The sequence below is a fragment of the Fundulus heteroclitus genome, unplaced genomic scaffold (assembly GCF_011125445.2).
Source record: "Fundulus heteroclitus isolate FHET01 unplaced genomic scaffold, MU-UCD_Fhet_4.1 scaffold_154, whole genome shotgun sequence".
NCBI classification, from domain to species: domain Eukaryota; kingdom Metazoa; phylum Chordata; class Actinopteri; order Cyprinodontiformes; family Fundulidae; genus Fundulus; species Fundulus heteroclitus.
Genome location: NW_023396566.1, coordinates 359,372 through 366,485, shown reverse-complemented (window position 1 = coordinate 366,485; position 7,114 = coordinate 359,372). Strand labels below are relative to the sequence as shown.

General features: G+C 45.7%; 6 non-coding genes across 6 annotated transcripts; all 6 read right to left on the bottom strand.

Annotated features, from left to right (window-relative positions):
• Positions 1–406: 406 nt before the first annotated feature.
• On the bottom strand, positions 407–489 carry trnal-aag. Its single transcript has one exon. It is a non-coding gene; the product is annotated as a tRNA-Leu (tRNA).
• A 492-nt stretch (positions 490–981) lies between these two features.
• On the bottom strand, positions 982–1,064 carry trnal-cag. Its single transcript has one exon. It is a non-coding gene; the product is annotated as a tRNA-Leu (tRNA).
• A 2,154-nt stretch (positions 1,065–3,218) lies between these two features.
• Positions 3,219–3,301, bottom strand: trnal-cag. The gene has a single exon. It is a non-coding gene; the product is annotated as a tRNA-Leu (tRNA).
• Positions 3,302–3,793: 492 nt separating this feature from the next.
• trnal-aag lies at positions 3,794–3,876 on the bottom strand. Its single transcript has one exon. It is a non-coding gene; the product is annotated as a tRNA-Leu (tRNA).
• A 492-nt stretch (positions 3,877–4,368) lies between these two features.
• On the bottom strand, positions 4,369–4,451 carry trnal-aag. Its single transcript has one exon. It is a non-coding gene; the product is annotated as a tRNA-Leu (tRNA).
• A 492-nt stretch (positions 4,452–4,943) lies between these two features.
• Positions 4,944–5,026, bottom strand: trnal-cag. Its single transcript has one exon. It is a non-coding gene; the product is annotated as a tRNA-Leu (tRNA).
• Between the last annotated feature and the right edge of the window lie 2,088 nt (positions 5,027–7,114).

The window sequence follows — 7,114 nt, the reverse complement described above, 5'->3', positions numbered from 1 at the left end:
ATAGGTTTGTGGTGCAATGGGAGCCCTGATGGGTCATTTCTTAGCCTCCTGCAAGTGTTTGGGGGTCACAGAACCGAAACAGACCTCTCACTTTGACATTGGGGGAAGCCCTAATCCACTTTCTGCATGGTTCTTTGTCATGGCTCTTGGTGTCCTCGGGCCAGTCGCTCATCCCCCACTTAGGCCAGAAAAAGAGTGATATTGATGGAAGAGAGTCAGAAAGTGTGCTAAATGCCACTTGTTTACACTTATGAGTTGCACCTTGATATATCCATCTTGTGTAGACGTGGACAAACTTGAACATACCATGTTAACAGAAAAACACTCCAAATCAGAGACTATTTTGATCTGTCCTTTTACATGAGCTGTTCAAATACTGCCTACCAACAGAGTAAGAAGCAGATTGTGTCAGGAGTGGGATTCGAACCCACGCCTCCAGTGGAGACTGCGACCTTAACGCAGCGCCTTAGACCTCTCGGCCACCCTGACTATCTAGATGCACTTCTTCTGTGCTCGACAGGGGCAAGGAACGGCGAAAAATCAAAGTTTGACACCTCATTATGCCATTTTGCATAGGTTTGTGGTGCCATGGAGCCCTGATGGGTCATTTCTTAGCCTCCTGCCAAGTGTTTGTGGGGTCACAGAACCGAAAACAGAACTCTCACTTTGACATTGAGGGAAGCCCTAATCCACTTCCTCTGCATGCTCCTTTGTGTCCCTTGGTGTCCCTCGGCTCAGTCGCTCATCCCCCACTTAGGCCCAGAAAAAGAGTGATATTGATGAAAGAGAGTGAGAAAGTGTGCTAAATGCCACATGTTTACACTTATGAGTTGCACCTTGATATATCCATCTTGTGTAGACGTGGACAAACTTGAACATACCATGTTAACAGAAAAACACTCCAAATCAGAGACTATTTTGATCTGTCCTTTTACATGAGCTGTTCAAATACTGCCTACCAACAGAGTAAGAAGCAGAGTGTGTCAGGAGTGGGATTCGAACCCACGCCTCCAGTGGAGACTGCGACCTGAACGCAGCGCCTTAGACCTCTCGGCCACCCTGACTCTCTAGATGTACTTCTTCTGTGCTCGACAGGGGCAAGGAACGGCGAAAAATCAAAGTTTGACACCTCATTATGTCATTTTGCATCGGTTTGTGGTGCCATGGAGCCCTGATGGGTCATTTCTTAGCCTCCTGCCAAGTGTTTGTGGGGTCACAGAACCGAAAACAGAACTCTCACTTTGACATTGAGGGAAGCCCTAATAGCGTACCGCGCACGTGACATCACTGTCTCAAGAGCAACGGCCCTTTTGCCGCTTAGGTAGGGCATACAGGTAGAGAACGCCCGTAGCAACCATCTATTACACGCACAACAGAAACAGCGATATGACCGACTTTGCAGCCAATAAACTTTCCCAAGACGATGTCCCAGGCGCACGGATTACTGGTCGCACTGTCGAAGAACACACTAACCTTCAGCTCAAACGATGGCTTGAGTGTCGAGGGCTTAGAAAGACCAGAAACTGGGCCGAATCGATCGAACGGTAAGTTTTTTTTTTTTTTTTTTTTCCTGCGCGGCGGTCATGGCGTCGTCGGCCGTTTTTTTGTTTGTAATCACCATCCAGGCATCGGTATATGTTTAATGTTTGTCTTACTTGAAATGTTTTTGAGTAGGCTATCCTGGTAGCAGGGTATCATGTTAGCGCCTGCTACCATGATAGCCTATATGCTATCATGGTAGCAGGCGCTACTTTATTAACATGTCGGCCACCAAACTACTCTTACCTGTTCACTACTTGATGTCGCTGGAATTGGGTCAGGATGTTCTTCGGTTGTGCCCTTTCCTCCAACAAAATGCTTGTTACATATTTAGGTGAATTTGGTAACTTTTTCCGGGTTGAACTGTTGTGTAGGCTGACCGCACCGGTGTACCCAGCGCGCACATTTCTCCTTGGCAGTCTTGAAGAAAACATCCTTCATATGCGGCCGATCAGCGTACCTCGAGTCGCTGTTGCACGTTCCATAGCAACAATGTTTAAAAACCATGGTCTTAGATTTGGAAAAAGCAGTCGTTTACCGAGTAAAACCATGGGTAACGCACGTCTCTTTTACAGCAAAACAACGGCGGACTATGCAAGCTTGCCCTACTGCGTACCACGTGATGTGACGTCATCGTGAGGTTACTATTCTAAAAATAACTCGCTCGCGGTACGCTATTCACTTCCTCTGCATGGTCTTTTGTCTCCCTTGGTGTCCCTCGGGCCAGTCGCTCATCCCCCACTTAGGCCCAGAAAAAGAGTGATATTGACTATTGGTGGAAGAGAGTCAGAAAAAGTCCTAAATGCCACTTGTTTACACTTATGAGTTGCACCTTGAGTAGACGTGGAAAAGCTCAACAAGCTGATAAATAAAGGTGGTTCTTTCCTGCGGACAGAACCAGAACAGCTGTAGATGACTGTGCAGAGACGGTTTCTTTATAAAATTAAGAATATTACGGACAACTCTGACCCTCCTCTTCATCAGACCGTCATACAACAACAGAGTCTTCAGTCAGAGGCTTCTCCAGAACCGCTGTGAGACTGCCCAGTACAGGAGACCCTTCCTGCCTGCAGCCGTCTACGACAACTCGTTGAATAAACCTGCATAATATGAATTACAATGACATTTATTTTCCTTTTGGGACTGCGACCTTAACGCAGCGCCTTAGACCTCTCGGCCACCCTGACTCTCTAGATGCACTTCTTCTGTGCTCGACAGGGGCAAGGAACGGCGAAAAATCAAAGTTTTACACCTCATTATGCCATTTTGCATAGGTTTGTGGTGCCATGGAGCCCTGATGGGTCATTTCTTAGCCTCCTGCCAAGTGTTTGTGGGGTCACAGAACCGAAAACAGAACTCTCACTTTGACATTGAGGGAAGCCCTAATCCACTTTCTCTGCATGCTCCTTTGTGTCCCTTGGTGTCCCTCGGCCCAGTCGCTCATCTCCGACTTAGGCCCAGAAAAAGAGTGATATTGATGAAAGAGAGTGAGAAAGTGTGCTAAATGCCACATGTTTACACTTATGAGTTGCACCTTGATATATCCATCTTGTGTAGACGTGGACAAACTTGAACATACCATGTTAACAGAAAAACACTCCAAATCAGAGACTATTTTGATCTGTCCTTTTACATGAGCTGTTCAAATACTGCCTACCAACAGAGTAAGAAGCAGATTCTGTCAGGAGTGGGATTCGAACCCACGCCTCCAGTGGAGACTGCGACCTGAACGCAGCGCCTTAGACCTCTCGGCCACCCTGACTCCCTAGATGCACTTCTTCTGTGCTCGACAGGGGCAAGGAACGGCGAAAAATCAAAGTTTGACACCTCATTATGTCATTTTGCATAGGTTTGTGGTGCCATGGAGCCCTGATGGGTCATTTCTTAGCCTCCTGCCAAGTGTTTGTGGGGTCACAGAACCGAAAACAGAATTCTCACTTTGACATTGAGGGAAGCCCTAATCCACTTCCTCTGCCTGCTCCTTTGTGTCCCTTGGTGTCCCTCGGCCCAGTCGCTCATCCCCCACTTAGGCCCAGAAAAAGAGTGATATTGATGGAAGAGAGTCAGAAAGTGTGCTAAATGCCACTTGTATACACTTATGAGTTGCACCTTGATATATCCATCTTGTGTAGACATGGACAAACTTGAACATACCATGTTAACAGAGAAACACTCCAAATCAGAGATTATTTTGATCTGTCCTTTTACATGAGCTGTTCAAATACTGCCTACCAACAGAGTAAGAAGCAGATTCTGTCAGGAGTGGGATTCGAACCCACGCCTCCAGTGGAGACTGCGACCTTAACGCAGCGCCTTAGACCTCTCCGCCACCCTGACTCTCTAGATGCACTTCTTCTGTATTCGACAGGGGCAAGGAACGGCGAAAAATCAAAGTTTTACACCTCATTATGCCATTTTGCATAGGTTTGTGGTGCCATGGAGCCCTGATGGGTCATTTCTTAGCCTCCTGCCAAGTGTTTGTGGGGTCACAGAACCGAAAACAGAACTCTCACTTTGACATTGAGGGAAGCCCTAATCCACTTTCTCTGCATGCTCCTTTGTGTCCCTTGGTGTCCCTCGGCCCAGTCGCTCATCTCCGACTTAGGCCCAGAAAAAGAGTGATATTGATGAAAGAGAGTGAGAAAGTGTGCTAAATGCCACATGTTTACACTTATGAGTTGCACCTTGATATATCCATCTTGTGTAGACGTGGACAAACTTGAACATACCATGTTAACAGAAAAACACTCCAAATCAGAGACTATTTTGATCTGTCCTTTTACATGAGCTGTTCAAATACTGCCTACCAACAGAGTAAGAAGCAGATTCTGTCAGGAGTGGGATTCGAACCCACGCCTCCAGTGGAGACTGCGACCTTAACGCAGCGCCTTAGACCTCTCGGCCACCCTGACTATCTAGATGCACTTCTTCTGTGCTCGACAGGGGCAAGGAACGGCGAAAAATCAAAGTTTGACACCTCATTATGCCATTTTGCATAGGTTTGTGGTGCCATGGAGCCCTGATGGGTCATTTCTTAGCCTCCTGCCAAGTGTTTGTGGGGTCACAGAACCGAAAACAGAACTCTCACTTTGACATTGAGGGAAGCCCTAATCCACTTCCTCTGCATGCTCCTTTGTGTCCCTTGGTGTCCCTCGGCTCAGTCGCTCATCCCCCACTTAGGCCCAGAAAAAGAGTGATATTGATGAAAGAGAGTGAGAAAGTGTGCTAAATGCCACATGTTTACACTTATGAGTTGCACCTTGATATATCCATCTTGTGTAGACGTGGACAAACTTGAACATACCATGTTAACAGAAAAACACTCCAAATCAGAGACTATTTTGATCTGTCCTTTTACATGAGCTGTTCAAATACTGCCTACCAACAGAGTAAGAAGCAGAGTGTGTCAGGAGTGGGATTCGAACCCACGCCTCCAGTGGAGACTGCGACCTGAACGCAGCGCCTTAGACCTCTCGGCCACCCTGACTCTCTAGATGTACTTCTTCTGTGCTCGACAGGGGCAAGGAACGGCGAAAAATCAAAGTTTGACACCTCATTATGTCATTTTGCATCGGTTTGTGGTGCCATGGAGCCCTGATGGGTCATTTCTTAGCCTCCTGCCAAGTGTTTGTGGGGTCACAGAACCGAAAACAGAACTCTCACTTTGACATTGAGGGAAGCCCTAATAGCGTACCGCGCACGTGACATCACTGTCTCAAGAGCAACGGCCCTTTTGCCGCTTAGGTAGGGCATACAGGTAGAGAACGCCCGTAGCAACCATCTATTACACGCACAACAGAAACAGCGATATGACCGACTTTGCAGCCAATAAACTTTCCCAAGACGATGTCCCAGGCGCACGGATTACTGGTCGCACTGTCGAAGAACACACTAACCTTCAGCTCAAACGATGGCTTGAGTGTCGAGGGCTTAGAAAGACCAGAAACTGGGCCGAATCGATCGAACGGTAAGTTTTTTTTTTTTTTTTTTTTCCTGCGCGGCGGTCATGGCGTCGTCGGCCGTTTTTTTGTTTGTAATCACCATCCAGGCATCGGTATATGTTTAATGTTTGTCTTACTTGAAATGTTTTTGAGTAGGCTATCCTGGTAGCAGGGTATCATGTTAGCGCCTGCTACCATGATAGCCTATATGCTATCATGGTAGCAGGCGCTACTTTATTAACATGTCGGCCACCAAACTACTCTTACCTGTTCACTACTTGATGTCGCTGGAATTGGGTCAGGATGTTCTTCGGTTGTGCCCTTTCCTCCAACAAAATGCTTGTTACATATTTAGGTGAATTTGGTAACTTTTTCCGGGTTGAACTGTTGTGTAGGCTGACCGCACCGGTGTACCCAGCGCGCACATTTCTCCTTGGCAGTCTTGAAGAAAACATCCTTCATATGCGGCCGATCAGCGTACCTCGAGTCGCTGTTGCACGTTCCATAGCAACAATGTTTAAAAACCATGGTCTTAGATTTGGAAAAAGCAGTCGTTTACCGAGTAAAACCATGGGTAACGCACGTCTCTTTTACAGCAAAACAACGGCGGACTATGCAAGCTTGCCCTACTGCGTACCACGTGATGTGACGTCATCGTGAGGTTACTATTCTAAAAATAACTCGCTCGCGGAACCAGAACAGCTGTAGATGACTGTGCAGAGACGGTTTCTTTATAAAATTAAGAATATTACGGACAACTCTGACCCTCCTCTTCATCAGACCGTCATACAACAACAGAGTCTTCAGTCAGAGGCTTCTCCAGAACCGCTGTGAGACTGCCCAGTACAGGAGACCCTTCCTGCCTGCAGCCGTCTACGACAACTCGTTGAATAAACCTGCATAATATGAATTACAATGACATTTATTTTCCTTTTGGGACTTATAAAGTATTTTTGAATGGAATACAATAAAACAACAATTTGGTTGTTGTGCTTGGAGCTCTCTTTTAAGTTTCCCCGCCCATTATGAAGTCACTATAAGAACAAATCATTCTTTCATAAGATCTTGATGTTTAGCTGTGGCAGAGAATTGCAGATGACTTATACTGCAAAGCTTACTTTTTTTTTTTACTGTAACCTTCTACACTGACCTTTATCTAAATGTAATTAGTTTACCACGTATTTCAGGACAACACACAGTAATCTGTGTATATTTTGGGATTGTTGTATCAACTTTTATGAATATTTAATTTGTATTTCAGGATGCACACAAAAGTCTACAACAAAAACTGTCCCTGTTGGAGAACATGTCCCTCTAACATGCATCTGATGAGCTAATTTGTCAAGTTTCTTCTTCTGAATGAAATTCTTTGCTGGAAACTTGCCTGAAGTCTTAGGATCAACTTATACTTTTGAACACGGCACAGTTAACAAGACTCCTCGTGTTAAAACAAACAAGAACCAGCAACTTATCTTCTTCAGATAAAGCAAGCAAAGTTAAGGGACATCGTTTTTACGAAGAAGCATCTATGGAAAACCCTTTGAATATTACTTTTTTGAGCATTGAAAGTAACTGGAACAACTGTTGCCTTGCTGTTGCTCAGCTTTCAGTGTTTAAAAGTTTTAGTGTAGCAA